The sequence below is a fragment of the Heteronotia binoei genome, chromosome 5 (genome assembly GCF_032191835.1).
Source record: "Heteronotia binoei isolate CCM8104 ecotype False Entrance Well chromosome 5, APGP_CSIRO_Hbin_v1, whole genome shotgun sequence".
NCBI lineage: Eukaryota > Metazoa > Chordata > Lepidosauria > Squamata > Gekkonidae > Heteronotia > Heteronotia binoei.
In genome coordinates this window covers 45,519,075-45,542,861 of record NC_083227.1, presented here as the reverse complement: position 1 = coordinate 45,542,861, position 23,787 = coordinate 45,519,075, and the positions used below count along the sequence as shown (strand labels likewise).

At 44.9% G+C, this 23,787-nt stretch overlaps 1 protein-coding gene across 1 annotated transcript in view; it reads left to right on the top strand.

The window, feature by feature from the left end:
- Positions 1-392: 392 nt before the first annotated feature.
- Positions 393-23,787, top strand: part of FAM3D (FAM3 metabolism regulating signaling molecule D) — a 53,713-nt gene continuing 30,318 nt past the window's right edge. The window contains exon 1 of the mRNA XM_060238267.1: positions 393-594. The gene's annotated coding sequence lies outside the window, so the exon portion shown is untranslated. The remainder of the gene's footprint in view (positions 595-23,787) is intronic.

The window sequence follows — 23,787 nt, the reverse complement described above, 5'->3', positions numbered from 1 at the left end:
CCAGAATCTCATCGTTTTCATTGTCCTAGCTGGTAATATTTTCCTGTGGGCCTATATCAACTTTATTTGGGATCATTTTGTCTATCTTTTTGTAATATCTTTTTCTCTTGATGGTAAATTTTCTTAAAGCAAATAAGATCAAGATGCCCAAAATAGTTGACATACATTTCTGGGCTCCTTCCTGGAAATAAAACAAAGAAAAAGTCTTTCACCAAAAGGACATCCAAGGCAATGTGCTTTCTTTATGTATATTCTTCTTTGTACCAAGAAAATCCCCAAGACTTCCTCATTCTGATCTAACCGCTATATAGGTTATTTAAGATGTGCCAGGCCAGCCAAACAATGCACAAAACAGCGTGCCATTTCTCAGAAAGAGGCTGGGCTTGGTAATAGATTCAGCTTTCTGATTCACTGGGTTTATGAGCTAGTCATAAAGTTGCCCTATCTTTCTTCCTTTTCTTTTTTTCCTTTCTCTCTGACTGCCATAACACATTCAGTAATAACCTTCAGGAAATGAAAACACCTGCTGGACATTAACTCCTCGGGTAGGAGCTTTCCAAACGGCATCAGAACAGCAAGTATCCAGGAAAACAGGTAGATGGTTGGATAGAGTGAGGTTTTGATGCATTGCCGTAAACTGCTTTGATCCCACTAGTTTTTGCTGGAACTTCTTGCCTGTTGAAGAAGTTTAAAGTCTAAGGATCGATTTTAATGTGTAGGTACATCACTCAATGGATGACAGCTGACAAGGTGAGCCGCCGTCTCCAGAGTATATTGTTATGGTAAAGTTCTCTCTGGCTGTGTGTGGGAGAAACATTTTTCCTATGAGAAAGGCTTGAAGTATTTGCAACTGCTGAGTTTAGGAAAAGGGCAACAGGAAAATATACGATTAAGCTATATATGGTGCAGAAAAAGTGGGTAGGGACATGTTCTATCTCTCCTGTCATTATACCTAATTCTGAACCAGGCCATAGAGAAGTGACCAAAAAATCCACATGGTGGGGCTAGGGACAGATGGGAGACTCGCCTAGGGGAAGCCCTAGGTTTGCAGAAAAATATGAAATGTAAAACATATTGGGGGTTAAAAGAAAAAACCCTAAATCACAGAAGAAATGACTGCTTCTAAGAAAACTGTGCCACTAAAATCTCACAAGGCTACATTGTAAGATCTCAGCGGTCAGTGCCATGGGGCAGGGTGGGGGGTGGGGTTGGTTGTCAGGCAACTTCCAAGCAGTGTCATTTAGTATCAACACAAGAAGAAAGGGGGGGGGGTTAAAAAGGTAAAATGTAGGAAGGAAGGAAGGCAAAGCTGGAGGGAGGAGGGACATAAAAAATTAAAGGGGAAAACTAAAGATGGGGAAGGGAGGAGGGAGGAGGGAGGGCATAGGCTGGCAGGGGAAAACAGAAAAAGTAGGCAGGTGGGTGGGGGAGAAGGAAAGGGGAGGGGGTTTCAGTGGAAGGGGGAAACTGAAGGTGGTAAGGAGCAGGAAAAGATAGCTAAGTGGATGGGAGAGAAGGAAAACAGAGAGCCTGCAGCCCCTGCCAAAGAAATATGAAGAGGAAAAGAAAGAGAGAGAGGGAATGGGGAAATTTAATTCCCACTCTATGAGTTCAAATTCACACTCTGTCATGAACTTGTTGGGTTACCCTGGCCCAGTCATTACCTTTCAGCCTAATCTACCTCACAGGATTGGTGTGAGTATAGAATTAATTATGTGTAATCGCCCTCAGCTAGTTGGAGGAAGGGTTGGATCAAAATACCCATAATAACTGAGGGATTATCTTTGGTTTGAGTCTGCCTCATCGTCATTGTTGGTTATTGATTATTCTTTTATGGCATTTTATGTATACCATTAACGCAGAATTAGAACAGTTTTAGTAGCCTTTGGAAACACAAAATGGAGCAAAAATGAAGGCTTTGGGGTTCATTTCTCACAGGCACATGGCAAAATTGAAATGAAAATATCCCAACCCAGCAAGGAAGCTTGTCAAATTTATTCTCATTTGTACCCACCATCTACCTCCTTGAAGTGGGGACCTCGATCTCAGGGTAAGGCCAGCCTGGCACTCTCTGTTGGAAGAGACCCATCTGTTAGAATTCATCTGCTATCAGCCTGAGCCCAGGATCCTAATTTCCTTCTATAGAACTGGATCATAGGACACATGCTGGTAGATCTGGTTGTAGAGAGGGGCAGGGCAATCCTGAACAGAATTATATCCTTCAATGGACATAGAAGGGTATGACTCAGCTCCTTTTTCACACTGAGAGTGTGCTGGTTGAGCACTTCAGATCCCTCTCCCACCTTCCTACACAAGACACCAGGCAGTGCTTGCCTCCATAGAGGGCACAGTGTAGGATTCAAATAGGCTGTTTTTTTTATATCTTTATTTTCTATAATAAGCACAGGGATGGTCCCAGAACAGTGAAGCCCCTCAGAATAACCATTTTGTTGTCACACTCTGTGTGGGTGTATCTGGGGAGGGTGTGGGTCTGGAGCTTGAATAGGTTATCAGAACCAGGAATCAATAAGCATAGCTATTTCCCATTGCTTTGTTTTCATAGCGGGAAACTATTGGTATCAAGTGGCTTGCATAACGTTAAGGGGAAATATGATCTAAGCTGTTGAGTCTTGTGAGCAAAAATTCCACTTTGTGACCTACTGACATTAAAATTGTGAGCTACTGCATAAATTAGTTTGTTCTGGGGCCATTTTTCCTGAGCTGAGACAAAAATGTTTGAGGCAGAGGCTAAAAAATCGTGAGCTAGCTCATGGTAACTCACCTTGGAACAAGGGACCCAAAAGTGGGTCACAAAGCCTCTGGAAATGGATCGTGGGCCAGCACTCCCTAATGGCTGCTCCTGCCCTTTCTATTGCTCTTTTTTGTTTTGGGAACCAAGATCTGACCCAGAAATCAGTATCTTCCATGTAAAATAATGGTTGGTATTTTTTCTTTTTTACTGCACATACATACTAATCAGTAAAACATGTCCTGATGGTTAGTAGAATGACTTTCTTAGAATCTGAGGGGGATTAGAAGGACTAATGGAGAAAGAAATGGTGGCTGAAGGCTGGCATATAACCTCCCTTTGCAAAGAATGTCTGTCTTTCTGTCTATCTAGCCAGTTTGGTGTAGTGGTTAAGTGCAGACTCTTATCTGAGAGAACCGGGTTTGATTTCTCACTCCTCCACTTGCAGCTGCTGGAATGGCCTTCGGTCAGCCATAACTCTCACAGAGTTTTCCTTGAAAGGGCAGCTGCTGCAAGAGCTCTCTCAGCCCCACCCACCTCACAGGTGGTGGGGGAAGGTAAAGGAGATTGTGACCACTCTGAGACTCTGTGAGTCAGAGTATAGGGCAGGATATAAATTCAATATCTATCTATCTATCTATCTATCTATCTATCTATCTATCTATCTATCTATCTATCTATCTATCTATCTATCTATCTATCTATCTGATTTATATCCCGCCTCCCCCGCCAAAGCAGGCTCAGGACAGCTGAATGCCACTTGTTTGGGGTTCATAGTAAGAGCAGCTGCACCCACAGTGCGATGTTGGCTTCTCAGAAACATCTGCTTAGTCACTAGGAAATGGAATGCTGAAGTAGATGGGCACCAAAAACCCTTGGGCCAGCCTTGCATGGGTCACCATACCAAAGTTACTTTGGACTTGTGGGCCACCATACCAAAAAAGTTGGGAACAGCTGATCTAACCTTGTATCTAATAAGGTAACATTTGTGGAGGAACCTCATAGAGTATGACTCTCTCTTCTAGAACATTTCATTGAGTCCCTCCCCCAATTTATTCAGTAGACCCCCTCACACACACTGGAATAGCATAGGGAGCCAAAGTGTGGGTTTGCAGTGGAAGGGGAGAATCAGCAGATTGTTGCCCTCTTTTTTGAAGAAAGAGGTACTTTTAAGTTTTCAGAACAGCATGGTTGGATCCAAGCCCTGATTGTTAAGTACAGCCAGGATAAGCCTACACTTAGCTATCTCGCATCCTCCCAGGATGTGATGAAACAGGTAAGATTAGAAACTAGGACAGACAGCATAAGTCTTAATCAGGCAGCATAAGTCTTTTTGGTACTTCCTTCTTCAGAACACTGAAGGGTTGTTTTAATTCATCTCTTCCTGGAACAAAACACCAGTAAGACAGTTGTCCCCTGTTAGTTCTGTAAAATGTTGAATAATGGAAACACCTTTAATTTGTTTAAACAACGTCATGCTCGACAATATCACTCCACAGAACAGCAGGTGAAGACTCTCCTTTACTGAATTCTTCTTAAATGCTTAACCCACATAAAAATCATTCCCAATTTTCTCCCGTAATAAGAGAAACCACAGGAGAAGCCAGTAGGAACAAACCAAATCCATACACTGCAACCCACTGGCACCTGCAGTTGTGCAGGTTGCTATCTTTTTTTAATTGACAGAAACTTTCTGTTCTGAGCACCTCAGCCAGAAATCAGCATGCTGTGTTTCTCCTGAGTGATCTAGACATGGTGAGAAGATAAATGTCACAATATTTTGATAGAATCATAGAGCTGGAAGGGGCCATACAGGCCATCCAGTCCAACTCTCTGCTCTTTCAGCTTTCTCTGGAGAGCTTCATAGTCATTCCTAATGGTTCTGATGGTGTTCATGGCCATGTCATTTGCTCCCATATGGACCATATGTAGGTTTGATCAGTTTTGGCATCCAGTCTGCAATATCGTTAATCTTTGTCTCCAGCAAACAGCTAGGGGTCACGCCTGGACACATGGTGTTCTATACCCTTCAATGGGGAGTCAACACCTTTTTTCTTCCAAGGCCTTTCTTCATATTTCCATGCCCTCCTCACTCACTCTGTTTTGACCTTTTGGTTCTTCATCTGCCAGTGTTTCCTTTTCAGATGCCACTGCAGGGGCCTGGAATTAATTCCTGAATTCCGATGGTACTGAGTGTTATCTTGCTTGATACCTTTGAGTTCATGCTAAAGTACTCAGAGGAGGTCCATTAGGGAATTCAACCACTCTGTTGTCCCTTTGACCAGTCTCCATATTCCCATGCAGGGCTTCAAGGCTTCTGTTAATGAAATCTTCCCCTTCCTTGATCTCATGAAGTATGTAGAAGATTGTAAAAGATATTAGATTTATATCCTGCCCTCCACTCTGAAGAGTCTCAGAGCGGCTCACAATCTCCTTTACCTTCCTCCCCCACAACAGACACCCTGTGAGGTGGGTGGGGCTGGAGAGGGCTCTCACAGCAGCTGCCCTTTCAAGGACAGGGCAGCCCTCTGCCAGGGCTATGGCTGACCCAAGGTCAAGCTAGCAGGTGCAAGTGGAGGAGTGGGGAATTGAACCTGGTTCTCCCAGATAAGAGTCTGCTCACTTAACCACTGCACCAAACTGGCTCTCCAGTCTGTCAATCTTTCCTTTCCCAAGCCTTCTCTTTTAAGAGCCCTATCAGTTTATACTTTTGACTTCTGGTCCTCGGGGAGGAAAACAAACATGGCACCTTCCCTTCTGGGTGGACTTCTTCATTCTACGATTTCCTTTGTGTGTTAATGTAATTTGGAATTTACAGGCCTGACCTAATGTCTACTGAAGCCAAAAGTGGTAACATGTATAGGGATGTAAAAACGTTTTAGTTTATTATGGGGTCCGGAAGTCCAATCTCCAGGATAAGAACCACAGTCCAAGAGTCTTTTTCCTCACACTCTTTGACTCGTACCTCTTAGAGCAGAGGTATCAGACTAGATATAAGGCTCAAGGGATGGAACTGGCCCATCCAGGGCTCTTATATGCCCATGAGCAATTGGTGCAAATAAGGCTGCTTGGGAACAGGAGGCTGCTTGAGGGGAGTGGGCAGAGCCACTCCAATTGTGGCTTCAGCATGGCAGAACAACTTTGTTTGCAGCAGTCAAGCAGAACCCCTTCACTCCAGTGGCACCCTGACTGGTAGGGTTGCCAAGTCACTCCACCACTCTGGCCAGGGACTCTTCACTGGTGTGTGCAAAGTGCACGTGGCATGATGACATCACCTGGAAGTGACATCATCACACCAGGCACATTGCACCATGGATGCTCTAGGATTCATGGCAAAACTCTATGGTACCATAGCATTTTACCACGAATCCTAGAGCATCTGCAGTGTAACATGCCTGGAACAATGACATCACTTCCAGGTGACATCATCGTGCAGGGTATGTCATGTGATGATGGGGCTGTTTGGGGGCAGAGATCCCCCTAGTGGCCTGCTTTGTGCTCAGCCTGCTGCTCCAAGGATGCTGTCCTGGATGGCAACAGGAATCAGTGTTTGCACACAGGGAGTGTGCAGATGATCCTCTGCTGGGGCCTTCTGGCGGCCAGTGCCGCCACCACATTTGCACTCCCCCATGTGGTGGCTGTTCTGTAGCCCCATGGGGGGATGCTCTTCAGCATTTTCTTTCCCACAGTGGGGGCCTAGTCCTGCCACTGAGTATGCAACTCAGTGGCTAAGCCTTCCCCATGGAATGCCCAGTGGCCTCCAGCCATAGGTAGCAGCTACTTCATAGGGGGACGGTGCCAGTATTCTCCAGTTACACTGGTTATTTGATGGCCTGGGGTCTCTGCCACATGTGCAGCCTTGTGCATATGGTGCCTGCTCCCCCATTAGACATTGGGCTGTGCATAGGGAAAGCACAGCTTGCCAACGATCTCCAGCTTGAGCCCCCAGCATCACGCTGCCGTGAATCATCCAACAGCCTTGGCCACTTGCAGCTGTGTGGGCATCTCTGCTTTATCAGGCTTTACATGGCCTGGATTCCACCATGCCCATGGCCTTGGGCCTGGGCCACTGCCCCTCTGCTTCCACAGGTGGGGGATTAGTTCAACTTGTCTTCTCAATCTCCTTCCATGGTGGCTCGGGGGGCAGGGGGAGCTTGCAACACTCAGTTGCTTTGCGTTTTTACCATGGAGCCTGAGCTCATAGCATTGGCAATGGGAGCAGGCTGAGGAACAGGTTTGCCCACCCTCCAGGCAGCTCAGGGGCCTGCATTGTTGGCTCTCCTCCAGTCCACCCATGTCAGTTTTCCTCTGCACTCCCCTCAGCCCATGGAGCCTTGCAGTGAGGACACACCAACTCAGAGTTTACCAGGAGCTGTCCTTTATAAAGTTTGTGTCTCTGGTACCTGGCATTACATTTAAGGAACATAGGACTTGGTCCGACAAAATGACAGTTATGTCATATCCGGTTCTTGTAACAAATAAGTTTGACCCCTCTGCTTTAGAGTTCAAAGGTCCACAGCTCCTGCCTCTCAACAGCCACTTTGTCTTCAACAGCAAGGGCAGCAGATGGGGCCAGAAACTGAACCAGGAAAACAGACTCTCCTCAATCAGCAAGAAACCAGGCAAAGGAATTAAAGAGAAGCCACTCTCCTACAGGCTACAAACACCCAACTCACCCTCAAACGCTGTCCTCTCAAACAGCAACTTTAGCTGATTCTCGCAGTAGTTTAGAAAGGGGGGGGGGACCACCCACTTCACCAGCAGCTCTCTCCTGTGCTCCTTCTCCCTGCCCAGCTGACAGCCTCTGATGACAGGAACCATTTTTTTTGCTTGTTGAGTCTGCAGCAGAGGCTTAGAGCTTTTGCCAAAGAGAAAAGTAGTTATCAAACCCCAAATATATATCATAGAAACTGGAAGATACCCCAGGGTCATCTAGTCCACCTCCCTGCGCAATATAGCTAATTTGTAGCTAGTTCCCACCCCCCTAGCACTCCCTCAATGACCCATAGTCTGTGCCCAAAGGAAGGCACAAAACACAAACAGGACCCCTGGACCAGTCTGCCATAAAGTTTTATGATATTGCAACTGATCATAATAAAAGGTAATTAGATCGCTTTTCAGCAACCTGAATAGCTCTGTCTAGCCCAAGCTTGTCAGAGTTTGGGAGCTAAACAGAGACGAGTACCTGGATGGGAGACCTCCAAAGAAAGTCAGCTTCGCAGAGGAAGGCAATGGCAAACCACCTTTTTTCCTCTCCCCATGAGGAGTCACCATAACTCAATTGTAACTTGATGGCCTGTTCATGGGAAAGGGCAGAATATAAGTTAACAAAAAGAAATCAAATCAAATAAATGGCACTAACTTGTTACTATTATTAGATGAATTTGTTTTTGGCACCCTTCCATGTAGTGCTTAATGGTTAAACATTCACAGCAGGTAACACTTCTCCTGGTGGGGTTATGGGTCCAGAATACGCAGGCAGTTGATTGCAGCACAGCTTTGCCACATGCTGTTAAACCAACACGGTTAAATGCTATTAAACCAACACAGAGCCAGTTTGGTGCACACACTCTAATCTGGGAGAACTGGGTTTGCTTCCCCATTCCTTCACATGCAGATGCCTGCAGATGTGACCTTGCGTCAGTCATAAGTTCTCTCAGAGCTGTTCTCAAAGGAGCTCTCTCAGCCCTGCCTACCTCACAGGGTGTGTTGTGGGGAGAGGAAGGGAAGGAGATTGTAAGCCACTCTGAGGCTCTGAGTGAAAGGCAAGGTATAAAGCCAATCTCCTCCTCCTCCTCTGTAAATGTCTATCAACCCACAGTTGTCTGTCTTTTTCACACCCACATGAGAAGCATGTTGACAGTCTCATTCAATTGTTCACCACATTTCTATCCCACCTTTTCTCCAAGTAGCTCAGAGTGGTGTACGTGGTTCTTTCCCCAATGGGGCATGTTAGACTGAGAGAATGATTGGCCCAAAGTCACCCAGTGAGTTGTATGGTAAAGGGAGTATTTGAACTTAGGCCTCCCCATATCCAAGTACAGCACTCTAACCATTACACTTGGACTTTGAGCATTTCTCATTGTGAGTCAATGAGAAATATATGCAGGATCTTCTCAGTTGCTATCCACAATAGGCACTTCCATGAACTTCAGATTTTAGTGGAAGAATCCTACTTACTGATGTTCTTTCCCTACTCCACTCTTATGCATGGTGGAGGAATGAGATATTACCTTCTTGATAGGCATGTCATGTATATGTGCCCTGTGTCCACCAGCTCACGACCTGAGTTTGATCCTGGTAGAAGCTGGTTTCAGGTAGCCGGCTCAGGTTGACTCAGCCTTCCATCCTTCCGAGGTCAGTAAAATGAGTACCCAGCTTGCTGGGGGGAAAGTGTAGATGACTGGGGAAGGCAATGGCAAACCACCCCATAAAAAGTCTGCTGTAACATTGTGAAAACAACGTCACCCCAGAGTCGAAAATGACTGGTGCTTGCACAGGGGACTACCTTTACCTTTTTACATATGTTAAATCCAATATGCATAAACCTGAATGATGCAATTGTTTCCTCAGTTCAGGGGCTGTGGCTCAGTGGTAGAACATCTTCTTTGCATGTGGAATGTGCAAGTTTCATCCTATGTACCCCCAGTTTAAAAAGGATCAAGTAGAGGTGTGACATGCAAAATCTCTCCTTGAGATCCTGGAGAGCTGCTGCCCATCTGAGTAGACAATACTGACTTCAGTGGCCTGACTCAGTAGAAGGCAGCTTTGTGTGTTCAGCCTGCAAATTAGCCACATTACCTGGGTGTCCGCAGATAGCATTTTATTGATCTTCTGCTTCGTGAACATCTAGTGGTAGGACATATCAGAAAAGGCAGGGAACAATCGCTTTCACTTCCCGACAGTGTTTCTTCTAAGCTGAGATAGTGTGAGCTAGCTCACAATTTTTTAGCCTCTGGCTCACACATTTTTGTCTTAGCTCAGGAAAAATGGCCCCAGAGCAAACTAATGTATGCAGTAACTCACAACTTTAATGCCAGTAGTAGAAGAAGATATTGGATTTATATCCCACCCTTCACTCTGAATCTCAGAGTCTCAGAGCAGTCTCAATCTCCTTTTACCTTCTTCCCCCACAACAAACACGCTGTGAGGTACATAGGTGGGCCTGAGAGAGCTCTCACAGAAGCTACCCTTTCAAGGACAACTCCTGCAAGAGCTATGGCTGACCCAATGCCATTCCAGCAGCTGCAAGTGGATGGGGTGGGGAATCAAACCCGGTTCTCCCAGATAAGAGTCCGTGCACTTAACCACTACACCAAACTGGCTCTCAGTAACTCACAAAGTAGAATTTTTGCTCACAAGACTCCACAGCTCAGAGGGAGCATTGATCTGAATGAGGCCTTTATAATGCCTTTATTGTTTTTTGCTCTTTGCAAATATTTTGTTTATTTCTAAAAGTTTTGTTCAAAATGCTTTGGGAAAACATGCCTTATTGGGGGCTCAGTCAGCCATGATATGACAGTGTCGCAGTGTCTGGTTGAAGGTGAAGATAAAAAATGGAAATCATGTTTATTAAGATTTGTGCAGCCAACTTTGAGCCTAAAATGGACATTTTCTCAGTCCAGTAGTACTGAACTATGGGTTCAAACTGAAGCAATGCTTCCCTTTGCATGGGTCTCTTTTGGCAGTTATCTTTACTACATATCATTGTTTATATTCCTAAGCGTGTCTCTTAATGGCCATTCAATCTGCATCAGTGTGATTCCTTGATGGCTGTACTGCGTTAAAAGAGACCCATTTGCTTAAATTAACTGTCCTCAGAATTGAGAACCCACCAGTGATGTGATAGCCAAAGGCTTCCTGTTACAAACCTGTTGGATGTGGGACTTCTGTAGGAATTTAGCTGACATCTTAGGCATTTAAAATCTTTGGGGTTTGTAGAATCTTTCGGGCTCAAGTGCCATGTTCTACTGGAGAAAGTTTTTCTTCCAGACGTTTCGTTCTAATTAAAATCTAATTTATGCTGGGTGTTTCAAGTGAACAGCTGTGACTGGATGGAACATGCCATCCAATCTCTTTCTCCCTAGACTTTGGAAGTTTTAGAAATGGAGGGGATGCTCATTATTCTGAGATCTTGTTCTTGAGACTTGTGTCTTATATAGACCAGGCATATGTTGCAGCTGTGATGGAGAGAAGATTGTCAGTTTGTGCTCCTTCTCAAGGGAGGAGTCATGGTTCAGTAGTACAGCATGTGCTTTGTGTGGAGAAGATCCCAGGTTCGATCTGTAGCATCTCCAGGTAAAGAAGGGCAGGTCTTAGAAAATAGTATTCTCTACCAGGTGCCCTGGAGAGCCACAATCAGTCAGGGTAGACAGCAGTCCCCAGTCTTTTGGAGCCTGGGCACCTTCTGACATAGCATGATGGGTGCAGCCACAAAATGGCAGCCGTAAAATGGCTGCCACAGGAGGTGGAGCCATCCAGCGACAAAATGATCGCCACAGCTTACCCTCAGTCACACAGTGAAGATCCTCATGCTGAGGTAACAGCTGCTGCCAAAGCAAAATTTTAAAGAATCTGCATAGTCAATCAAATCTCCAGTGGCCAATCAGAAGCCTTACTGAGGAAAAGCTCCACCTGGCCCTACCCACTTAATAAAACACTTGACAAGCATTAGCTTCTGAGCAGTGTGTGTCATTAAAACTGTGTTAGTGTTAACACAGAGATAATTGGGATCCACCCAGCTGAGAGACTGACAGTGCTGTGCACATATTACCAATTCTCTTACTGAACCACTGGGAGATTAGCAATTTGCCAATTGACTGCACTGTTTCTCATAACATCCATTTTAATAGGCATTTTTGAGCTGTTGATGTCTAGGTGAACAACTACCAGCACTCAATATGATTGGTCAGTGGACTACAGTGAGGAGAACTCAACTGACAGAAGAGGCAGGAAGAGGGATTTCTTTCCCTCCCCCTCCCCAACCCACACAGCCCCCACAGCCCTTGGAATTACTGGATCCAGCCCATGCCCCTTCCCAAAGTTCTGTCCTCTCTTCATTTCCTTATTTATAAGATTTTAAGGGCATAAGAGAAGCCATGTTGGATCAGACCAATGGCCCATCCAGTCCAACACTCTGTGTCACACAGAGGTCAAAAAAAGTGCAATCAGGAGGTCCACTAGTGGGGCCAGGACTACTAGAAGCCCTCCCACTGTGCCCCCCCCCCAAGCATCAAGAATATTGAGCATCACTGTCCCAGACAGAGTTCCAACAATACGCTGTGGCTAATAGCCACTGATGGACCTCTGTTCCATATGTTTATCCAATCCCCTCTTGAAGCTGTCTATGCTTGTAGCCACCACCACCTCCTGTGCCAGTGAATTCCACAAGTTAATCACATGTTGGATGAAGAAGTACTTCCTTTTATCAGTTCTAACCTGACTGCTCAGCAATTTCATTGAATGTCCATGCATTCTCATATTGTGAGAAAGGGAGAAAAGTACTTCTTTCTCTACCTTCTCTATCCCATGCATAATCTTGTAAACCTCTATCATTTCACCCCTCAGTCAACGCTTCTCCAAGCTAAAGAGCCCCAAGCGTTTTAACCTTTCTTCATAGGGAAAGTGTTCCAACCCTTTAATCATTCTAGTTGCTCTTTTCTGGACTTTTCCCAATGCGATAATATCTTTTTTGATGTGTGGTGATCACAATTGTACACAGAATTTTATGGCACTTCTACTTCCCTTTTTCACCCAGGAAGGACTCACCTTTATTGTTCAACTTCATGACCTCCTTCCCTACCTGCCTATGTTCCCTTTCTCCATTTCAGTTCAGCCCTGTGTATCAGAATCTCATTTTCCTATTTGCTCCCCCTTTACTTTTTTTTGCTTCCTCCATACATTGTAAAATAGATAAAAATTATTCTCTGTTTATTTTGCTTCTGGTTTTTCTAGATCCCTTTGTGGATCCCCACCCACAGGCTTCCCATCAACTGCTTCTTTAATAGCTTGCCCTCCACCCCATAGACCTCCACCAACTAGCTTCATGCCAGAACTTCCCAGTAAAGATGCCTCTCATAACCCCTCACATCGCTTTCTTCATAGTCTTTCCTGTATCCATCTGCCCTGTTGGTACTGTTGTTTTGAATAATTTTTTGAAAACTTGGGTCTCAGAAAAAGTACAAAAGAGGGCAACCAAGGTGATTAGGGAGTTGGAGCACTATTCCTATGAGGAAAGGCCTTATAGGAGTCTGGGCTTTTTCATTTTGGAAAATAGATGGTCAAGGTGGGGAGGAAACATGAGAGAGGTTTATAAAATTATGTACAGGGTAAAAAAAGTGGACAGAGAGGACTTTTTCTCCTATCTCAAAATACTAGAACTCTGAGGTATCTCATGAAGCTCATGGGCACTAGACTCAGGACAAACAAAGGGAAATACTTCTTTACAAAGCAAGTAATTACAATGTGGAATTTGCTGCCATGGAATGTAGTTATGGCCACAGGCATAAACAGGTTTAAAAAGGGATTAGACAGAGTCATGGAGGAGAGGTCTATCAGTGGCTACTAGCCATGTTGACTAAAGGTAACCTCTACATTCAGAGGCAATAAATTTCTGAATACCAGTGCTAGGAGGCAGCATCGGGGAAGGCCTCTGTTCTCTAATCTCTATTGCTGGACCACCAGACGGACTAGCTGGCTATTGAATGAGACAAGATGATAGACTAGAATGGCCACTGGTCTGATCCAGCAAGGCTCTTCTCAATGCCACCTTGGATCTTAATTCTTAGATAACTACTATACATTAACTGGTTAGTTGCCTTTCTGTTTTAGTAGGATGTTGGTGGCAGTCTGTTGATATCTGAAGGGGGTGAGATAACATCCCTTTACTGATTTCTGTGGTTTGTTGAGTTGCTGCTGGATTTTTGGCAAACTCTTCACACTTAAGAAAAATATGTTTTCCAAATCAGTATCCCAGTTTGTGGCATTTACATATCCACATTCAGGGCTTTTTTTAATAGAAAAAGCCCAGCAGGGACTCATTTGCCTATTAGGCCACACCTCCTGATACCAAGTCAGTCGGAACTGCGTTCCTGTTTGTTCCTGCTCAAAAAAAGCCCTGATGATAAGCTAAGCTGGACCCAGTGAGGTTACATCAAGTCACATAACAACCCTGTGACTTATTTAACGGCAAGAGGCACTCTTGACATCTGTATCAGACAGGCAACTACATATTATATGATTGGATTCCTCCAGGGCTTTCTTTGTAGCAAAAGCCCAGCAGGAACTCATTTGCATATTAGGCCACACTCCCATGATGTCACTATTGTTTCACACAGGGCTTTCTTGTAGAAAAAGCCCAGCAGGATCTTATTTGCATTTTAGGCCACACTCCCTGACACCAAGCCAGCCGGAACTGTGTTCCTGTGCATTCCTGCTCAAGAAAAGCCCTGTCCACGTTCATTCCATAGAAGAGTGAAAGGATAGGGAGCATCTGCAGTACAGCCTGATTATGATTACTACACTTATGCTTGGATGTATTTCTACTGTACAAGCATCCACGGTACCTTCTTAGGGCCGTAGTATAACACAATGGAATAGTCAAGAGCATAAGCATTGTCTATCGCACTGGTATTATTAGCTTGTGTTGTCTTCTACTTTTGCAGTTCATTTTCTACATTGTTTATGGTATGTCATATATTAATGCGGGGTTTTTTGTGTGTACATTGTCTTCTGATTTTGTGGTCCTAATCCTATTGAATTGTTCATTGGATGTCTTGTGTTTTCTTGCCAAGAAAGTCAATGGAAGGGATTTCCAACCACAGAGCAGGACTTCTCCACCTCCCCCTTCCTGCTATAACCTCCCAAATTCCCCCAGTGCTCCTAAGGGACAGGAACAGTTTGGGGAAGGAAGGAGTCAGAAATCTGTAGTGGGAAGACAGAAATCCTGGGATGCAACCTAGATGTAGCATTCATTTTTACATGAACCCCTAAAGAACCAGGAGCGGGGAAAAAGCTTAGCCATCTACATCAGTTGGCCAGAGAAAGACTATGCCATTTAAAGGTTAGTTGTTTTGAAAGCAGGGTGCTCAAAAGAAAGCTGGATTTGAAGTTGTAAACATTTTCTCCTGACCACAGCCCTGTAACGTAAATTAGATTGAGAGTGTATTGCTGGCTCAAGAAGACCCAGAGAGCTCCAAGGCTGAGCTGGGATTGGAAACAAAGACTGATTCCCTATTAGGCTTATTCCAGCATCCCTCCTCCCCAATGCTTCCATCCGATTTCGCACAAGCTGTCTCGGGGTTGCGACTCACTCCGCCTCTTTCTGGCAGCAAACAAGATCCTCTGAAAACCAGTTTCTGCTTGCCGCGGGAAAGAGGTGGAGTGAGTCGCAGCCCTGCAGCAGCTTGTGCAAAATCGGACGGAAGAGTCGGGGGGGGGAGGGTAGAGCTCCAACACCAGAACAAGCCTAGTGGGTTGTTCTTCCGGGTTCCTGTCCTGCATCTCGACCTGTCACTAATAACACAGGTCACTAATAACACAGGTCGAGATGCAGGACAGGAACCCGGAAGTGACCGACAGGCTGCTTCAGCGTGCCGCTGCGCCGGCCCCCTGGGCCCCACAACGATGGGACTGATGCCACAGGGACGGGCTCGAAACACTCTATAACCCCTCAAAAGAACAGCAGTCTAGCTCGCTTCCCCCGAGCCCTGCCGCCATAAGCCTCAAGGGGGCTCATTTTGTGGCATCTCCCGGCGGGAGGGTGGCACCCGCACGGGACACATATCAAATGAAAGAGGGGGCGCAGGGCTATCAGAAACAGCCAGCGGAGGGAGTCGGGAGACCACCCCACTGGGGGATCCACACCCCGAAAGTGATGAAGGTGGCGCAGATAGAGCCAACAGAGCAAACAGGACAAAATAAATAGGCTGCATTATGCAGCACAGTCTCACTGGAATCTCACTGGAATCTGACTGGCTTCTCAGCGTGGAACCCGTTCTCTCTAGTCTTCTCACTTTGAAAAAAGTAAAAAAAGAGTTTTATTTAACTTTATTTCCCCCTTTCCCTCTCTATAAATAATCTTGGTGTTTCCGGCGGTGATATTTGGGGACGTCACAGGAAGTGCTGTGAAGTCACTTCCTGTTTCCGGCAGTGACATTTGGGGGAAATGATGTCATTTGGGGGAAATGATGTCACAGGAAGTGATGTCACTTCCTGCTTCCGGCAGGTGGCGCGGGGGAAATGATGTCACAGGAAGTGATGTCACTTCCTGTTTCCAGCGGTGGCATGACGTCACCGGAAGTGACGTCACTTCCTGTTTCCGGCGGCGCGCACGCTTTGCGCGCACGCACCCCAACCTTCCCCCCCCCCAAAGGTGTCCCTGGCTGGCCTTCAGACATTATGGCCACCCTACTAAGAATATGAGTTGCAAACTGGGATTGAAATCTAAGCAGAGCCATGAATTCTGTAAGAAGTCTTAAGCAATCCTCTCTTCCCCCCACCTGCCTCAGTAGAGTAAATAATACTTGCCTGCTTTAAAGGGCTATATGAGGATTGCTGATATTACATACGCAGAAAGTATCTTGAGTGTGTTAAAGCTAAATATCACCATTATTTACTTTCTTACATTCCAGCCACCTTATTTAGACAAGCTGGGAACACCAAGCCTGCTTGCCTCGGTACTTTGAGCAACTGTTTGTTTAAGGTGACTAGGAATTCGTCCTGAAGTTGCCGGACATCCTGTCTCACAGAATGGTGCTGTTGAACAGGCTCCCTTGAGGTCTTTGATCTCTTATGAAGAGAAGGGAAGAGTGTTAATCATTAAGAAGCTTTTAAAAACAAGTTTGGAACCTATTACTTTGGATGCCAGAAGGAAATGCTCCATGCTTCATTTTGAGAATCAAATACTGAGCCAAATCTGAATTCCCAATCCTATTGTTATATGCTGACAGTGCCTAAATTAAGATGGGCATATATGCTTGCATGCTGTAATGGACTACCTATAGGGTGGCCAGCTCTGTGTTGGGAAATTTCTGGATATTTGGGGGGTGGAGCCTGAAGGGGATGGTGTTTGGGGAGTGGAGGGGTTTCAGTGAGGTATAATGTCATAGAGTCCACCTTCCAAAGTGGCCATTTTCTGAAGGTGAACTGATCCCAGAATTAAACTTTGTTGGTCTTAAGGGTGCAACTGGACTCAAGCTTTGTTCTCTTAGTATCTCCAGCTAAGGAGCATTGACATCCCATCAAGAGAATCTGTATGCAAGGAAAAGCTCTTTGCCATTGCTTCTGGTGGAAAACCAGAAGTGACATCATTGTGTCAGGGCATTGCTCTAGGATTCAGCCAAAACACTATGGTTAAATCAATCCTAGAGTGTTATGCTGACACAATAACATCCCTTCTGGTGTTGTGCTGAATGTGACATCATATATGGGTACAACACCAATCCCCCAATTCCTCCCCCCCCCCGCTTTATCAAATGGCAGTGGGGAACCAGGGTCCCAGGTTAAGAGACCTATCCCTCCTAGGGTTTCCAGCTCTGGGTTGGGAAATACCTGGAGATTTGGTGTATAGAGCCTGAGGAGCATGCCATTGGAGAGAGGATGAACCTCAGCAGGGAATAATGTCATTAAGTGCACCTTCCAAAGCAGCCATTTTCTCCAGGAGAACTCATCTCTGCAACCTGGAGACCAGTTGTAGTTTGGGAAGATCCCCAACCACCACCTGGAGGCTGGTATCCCATTCCCTAGCACCAGAGGTGGAATTCTAGCAGAAGCTCCTTTGCATATTAGGCCACACACCCAATGTAGCCAATCCTCCAAGAGCTTTCAAGGCTCTTTTTGTAAATTCTAGGAGGATTGGCTACATCAGGGGTGTGTGGCCTAATATGCAAAGGAGCTCCTGCTAGAATTCCACCCCTGCCTAGCACCATTCCATTAGATAGGTTAGGTGGAGAAAATATGACTTGCTGAAGCTCCCCAGTCCCATGGCAAATATTTTAAACTGTGGGTTGTATCCTGTCATGTGTTAGCAAAAGAGAAGCTTTATTGAACACAATTCAGTTTTTGCAAGACACTAAGCAAGATCTACAGTAAGATCAAGCATGGATTTTTAATTTCTGTTTAGTGGTACTGTGTATAAAAATCAAAAGACTTATTTGATGTACCTCATTACTGACCAGTTTAGAAGTATTATTTTATTATAGAGGATCATTTTCAGGGGTGGTGCTGAAATATATTGTGTTGTGTCTTGTGTGAGCAGATGTGCAAGACAGGATCATGTGAACCCTGACCCCATGGCAAAGACCATGATTTCCTTGTGCTTCCGCTTGCATAAGAGCTCTTGTGCAAGCAGAAATGTTCCATGGGATCCAACCCTTGGTTTGCTGCATCCACAGACTTCATTTATCAAGAGAGTTCAAAGGTGAATCCATTTTTCATATAGGTAAGGGGTTTAGTGGAGCAGATTAGCAGAGCAGATAAAAGAGACCTTTCGGGACATTCCAGTAAGGTTGAGTACTCCATCCCCTTGCTTCCAAATGTTCAAACAGGGTGGGAAGGATATGTGGTGCTCCCCCCATTTTTACATTCATACAGCAGCATAAGATGCAGCTGCAGGGAGTGCTCCAATGATGTAAGAACTGATTATCAAGCCAGAGAGTGGGCCATTACTACAGCATGATAGACCCAAAGTAAAAAGGGGTCTCTTTTTTTTTATTGGCACTGATGGAATCTGCTCTGAAATTTATGTCACACTTTTGTGACATCAACATCAGCCAATCAGCCAACTTCTTTTCTCCCAGCTAGCTGAGCTTTCTCTCAAGGTTCCAAGAGCAACCAAACCTGAGGACTGCTAGATGCACTTTTATGGAGAGAAAGCAGCAAGGTATAGCCCCATCTTGGAAGGTGAGCAAGGTCAGTACTTGGAAGGGAGGCCTCTGCAGATGAAGGCAGTGGCAGACCACCTCTGCTTCTCACTCGCCTTGAAAGCGCCTTGTTAGGGTCACCATACATCAGCTGTGATTTGATGGTACTTCGCTCACACAGAGAGAGATGCACTTTTGCCCTTGGTGTGGTCTCTCATTCACCTTTTTACACATTGTGCAGGTTTACTGCCCTTCAAAAAAATCTGTAAAGCTTGTTTGACCAGGCCTGACAAAAGTAACATGGACAGATAATCTAGGAAATGATGTTTCAATCTTATCACCATCAGTCTTCTATTGAAAAATAAATAAATAGAAGGTTGTCTCTGGCCTACATGACCAATTTAGACAGCAGTTCTTTCGATTAATAGGAAATAGGAGAAAAATCTACCTTGTTACAGCTAGCAATGGGAAATCTGAATGCAGGTTAATTTTTATGTTTACTTTTGTCAGCAGAAAGCTATTTCTGAAGTCAGACACAGACCCTGCATTTTGACCTCCTTTCTGAGCAGAACAGCTATAAACATTCTCAAACAAATATATATTTTCCTTTTCAACAGAAAGTCGTGACCATTTCAATGAAAGCTATGTATATTGCATTGCGCCTAAGGACAGGGCCTATTAATTTTGTTTCCAGATGTATATAATTGGAGTAAGATGAATTGTTTAGATTTCTGTACAAGTTTCTCCATACTGCATTTTTTAAAAATGTAGCCAGGTTGGCATGACAAAACTGCTGGTGCACCATGAGATGGGGACATAGGAAGCCAGGACCCAGATGAGGTCCTGCATGTGTGTATATATTGAATGGATACGTTTTATCATGATTCCATTGGGGACTGAGACCTAAGCTGCAAACTTATTGTCGTGATTTGTGTCATTTCAGAAATAAAAAACATGAGATTGCATGTATGCAATGAGAACATGTGTGCATAAGGACCCGTGTCCATTAGCACAGCACGTGGAAAACTAGATGCGTGTTGATTATCTGTTCTAAGGCTACTGCTCATTAATTTCATTGCCCATGAGTTCTTGTACTGTGAGAAAGGAAGAAAAGTCCTTCTTTCTCTACCTTCTCTGTCTCATGCATAAGTTGTAAACCTCTATCAGGTTACCCCTCAGTCATCATTTCTCCAAGCTAAAGAATGCTAACCTCCTTAACCTACCTGTCACCTCCTCCTCCTCCTTTTTTTGACTGGCAAATATACTCTCTTTTTTATCATATATGCGGTTTAATTGGAGCAAGACAGTTCTAAAATTCTTCTTTAGCAGATACAAAAGCCTTCCAATTATTACTAGCAAAATGCATTTTGCCAAAAAAAATATTTTTGAAGGCTTTTGCAGCAGATTAGGTTCAGGACTGGCTTGCTCCATATAAATTTAAGCACCTAAGTGGTACTGAGAGGATGATAATTTTGAAAGAAACAAAGAGCATTTACCAGTCAAATCCAGAAGGCTTTTGCATCTATTTTAAGAAGGAAGTCTCTGTCTGGGGCAGTGATGCTCTGTATGCTTGGTGTGTGTGTGGGGGGGGGGGGGGGGCAACAGTGTCCTGGCCCCACTGATGGGCCTCCTGATGGCACCTGGCTTTTTTGGTCACTGTGTGACAGAGCGTTAGACTGGATGGGCCATTGGCCTGATCCAACATGGCTTCTCTTATGTTCTTAAGTTAAGAACTGATTTGCTCCTAATACATACACTGAAATATAGCAGGAGACTGATAACTTTGATATATACAGGAATATCCTTGAGAAAGAATTTGACAAAATGAGCCTAAACCAGGTGCTCAGTGGATGAACTTTTTTGTAATATTATACTTCCTTCCTTTTTTTGCATTCTCCTTTTTAAATTAAACTTCTAAAAACAATATATAACAAGTGCAGTCAAATATTCACAACATATATAACCCTTTAACTCCCCCCTCCCCCCCCAGATAAAAATTTATAATAACACATCTATACCATTATCCTAGAGATTCAGACAGGTGACGTTCAAGAGGTAGATACAACAACAAGACAATATGAACAAAATAAAAAGCTGCATAATAAACTCCCTACACAGAGAATACACACTGACAGAGTTCAAAAGAGGTCAGTTTATAGAATGCATGCAATGCACAGGGTGAACTAACTTCCCAGAAAAGGAAGGGGAAGCAGAAAGGGGGGAAACAAACAAACAAACAAAAACATATAATAATAATAATATAATAATAATAAATTTTATTTCTACCCCGCCCTCCCCGCAAAGCGGCTCAGGGCGGCTAACAGTAAGTAATATATTAACATAAATAGTAAAACCTTAGATTAGCAATTAAAATTACACATATAAAAACCCGTTAATTCAGTTAAAATACTTAATTTTACATTACATTATATATATATCTGGCAGTAATAGCTGTTCTGGCGCTGAATCTGCCAGTTTAAATGGTGTTAGAGATGGCGGTTCTTCGTTCATTGCAACTCAGCAGTCCGTATCATTATAGGCGTGTCTAAAAAGGGCAGTCTTGCAGGCCCTGCGGAACTGGTCGAGGTTCCGCAGGGCCCGCACCTCCTCCGGGAGCTGGTTCCACAGTGCAGGTGCCGCAACTGAAAAGGCTCGTACTCTGGTGTTTTGGAGTTTGGCCTCTCTCGGCCCAGGGATGGTCATTTTGTTTTTACTTGCTGACCTCAGTGCCCTCTGGGGTTCATACGGGGAGAGACGGTCCCTTAGGTAGGCAGGTCCTCGGCCATATAGGGCTTTAAAGGTAATAACCAACACTTTGTACTGGACTCGGTAGATAACTGGCAGCCAGTGCAGTCCGCGCAGCCCCGGCTGTATGTGCTCCCATTTCGGGAGCCCCAGTAACAGCCTGGCCGCCGCATTCTGCACTAGCTGCAGCTTCCGAGTCCGGCACAGAGGTAGCCCCAAGTAGAGGGCATTACAGTAGTCCAATCTTGAGGTGACCGTTGCATGGATCACTGTTGCGAGGTCGCGGCGTTCCAGGAAGGGGGCCAACTGCCTTGCCCGTTTCAGGTGAAAGAATGCTGACTTGGCAGTGGCTGCTATCTGGGCCTCCATTGATATACACAATAAAGCCAAAATGCAACAGTAAAGGAGTGTCACTGCTTTTACTACTAATGTGACAAATAGATTTGTAAGATTTGTGATAAAAGTACTTTTAATCAAAGTTTTACTAATATGTTAGCCAGCATATCACAGTGTTTGGTTGCCTGTATTTCCCCACCTGGAAGCTGGTAGCCCTTGAAGAAGAAAAGGAAGCAAGAAAAAGGGAGAGGCTATGGGGGCCTACAGGAAAGGAGAAGTGCGGGAGGGGAAAAGAGATATCTTCCTCAAGTCCTTGCAGGTCCCCACTTCTTATGCCATGGATTCTACCCTCTGAAGCTGCCATTTTCTCCACAGGAACTGAACTCCATTATCTGGAGAGAAATTGAAATTCCAGAAAATCTCCAGGCCCTGCCTGGAGGTTGGCAACCATGCAACCCATATCTCTACCGGGGGGGGGGGTGAAATCTTGTTCTCTTGCTCCCCCACCCCCACAGCCTTATCTTTATTTTTTTTTTAAACCCTTTTGTTTAGCAGTTTCTGGGATGCGATTTCTCTTTTGAGAATAGGCTCATCTCTTAGTAAAGTTCCTTTACTTTCTCCAGCAGTGCTCCCTTCTCTATCTGTCTCCCCCATCCCAGGTTTTTCATGATAGTAGCTCTTAAACAGCAACCCTCAGACTGAGCCCACCTCTCTCATTTCAGGCTCCAACCTTCCCTCACAGCCACACCACAGCCTCAGGGGAATTCCCTCCCCTTCCATGGCAGGTTCAAATGCCCACCATCCTCCTCCCCAGGCTATAGGCCTTTGGGACAGGACCCGTATGGAATCCTTTTGTCTTTGGCAGTTTTCCCCCTGGGCAAGGTTTCCTTAGACTCCAGTGAAAGCAGAAGGGCTCATGATGTGCTCTTTGATAGGACAATAATAAAGGTTTTCACCTCAGGTATCTGTGAGGAGGGGGGTGAATGACAACTTTGTGAGGTAAATGTTGAATTTGCACTGAGAATACTCAAAATGTCACTTGTAGTCCTGAGGAGGGTGAAGACCGCAGGAAGTAAGGATCATATGTAAAAGAAGTCCTATTAACCTGGCTGAGCCCACTTGAACCTCTCAAGCAGAATAGAACCATTCCCTTTTGAACATTTGTTCAGACATGAAAATGTATGAATGTTAAAATAGGCATGTTTAAATTATTTCTTTACAAAAGCTTGAACACGTCTGTTTAGCTTTCATGCATCAGCATTTCTCTTCCCCTAGTGCTTCCCTCCTTTTCTACTTAATCCTTCATAAACAATCTTCACCCAGGAAGCTTCTCTCTCAGTTCCATAGCTACAGTCTCCTTCTTGGCTCCTAACTGGTACAAAGCAGAGTATAAGACTTAGGGTTGCCAAGTCCAATTCAAGAAATATCTGGGGACTTTGGGGGTGGAGCCAGGAGATCAAGGCTGTGACAAGCATAATTGAACTCCAAAGGGAGTTCTGGCCATCACATTTGAAGGGACGGCGCACCTTTTCAATTCATTCCTTCCTTCCATAGGAAATAATGAAGGATGGGGCACCTTCTTTTGGGGCTCATAGAATTAGACCCCCAGGTTCAATCTTTTTGAAACTTGGGGGGTATTTTGGGGAGAGGCACTAGACGCTATACGGAAAATTTGGTGTCTCTACCCCCAAAAAACAGCCCCCCGCAGAGCTCCAGATACCCGCAGATCAATTCTCCATGATTTTCTATGGGAATAAATCTCCATAGGGAATAATAGAGTTCCCAGCAGACATTTCCCTCCCCTCCCCCCGCTTTCTGACGACCCTGAAGCGGGGGGAGAGTCTCCAAACCGAGGGATCCCCTGCCCCCACCTGGGGATTGGCAACCCTAATAAGACTGTTTTCAGAGGGTAGCTGTGTTGGCCTGCAGTAGGAAGGCTAGAAACCAGTAGCAACTTAGAGATCAACAAGGTCTTTGGAGTCTGAGCTTTCTAGAGTCATATCTCCCTTTGGCAGATAAGGTTGGTACTCCAGTCAGTCACAAAGGAATGAAAATCACCCGGATACCATCAAAGCAAAACGTCAAAGTCAAAAGTCA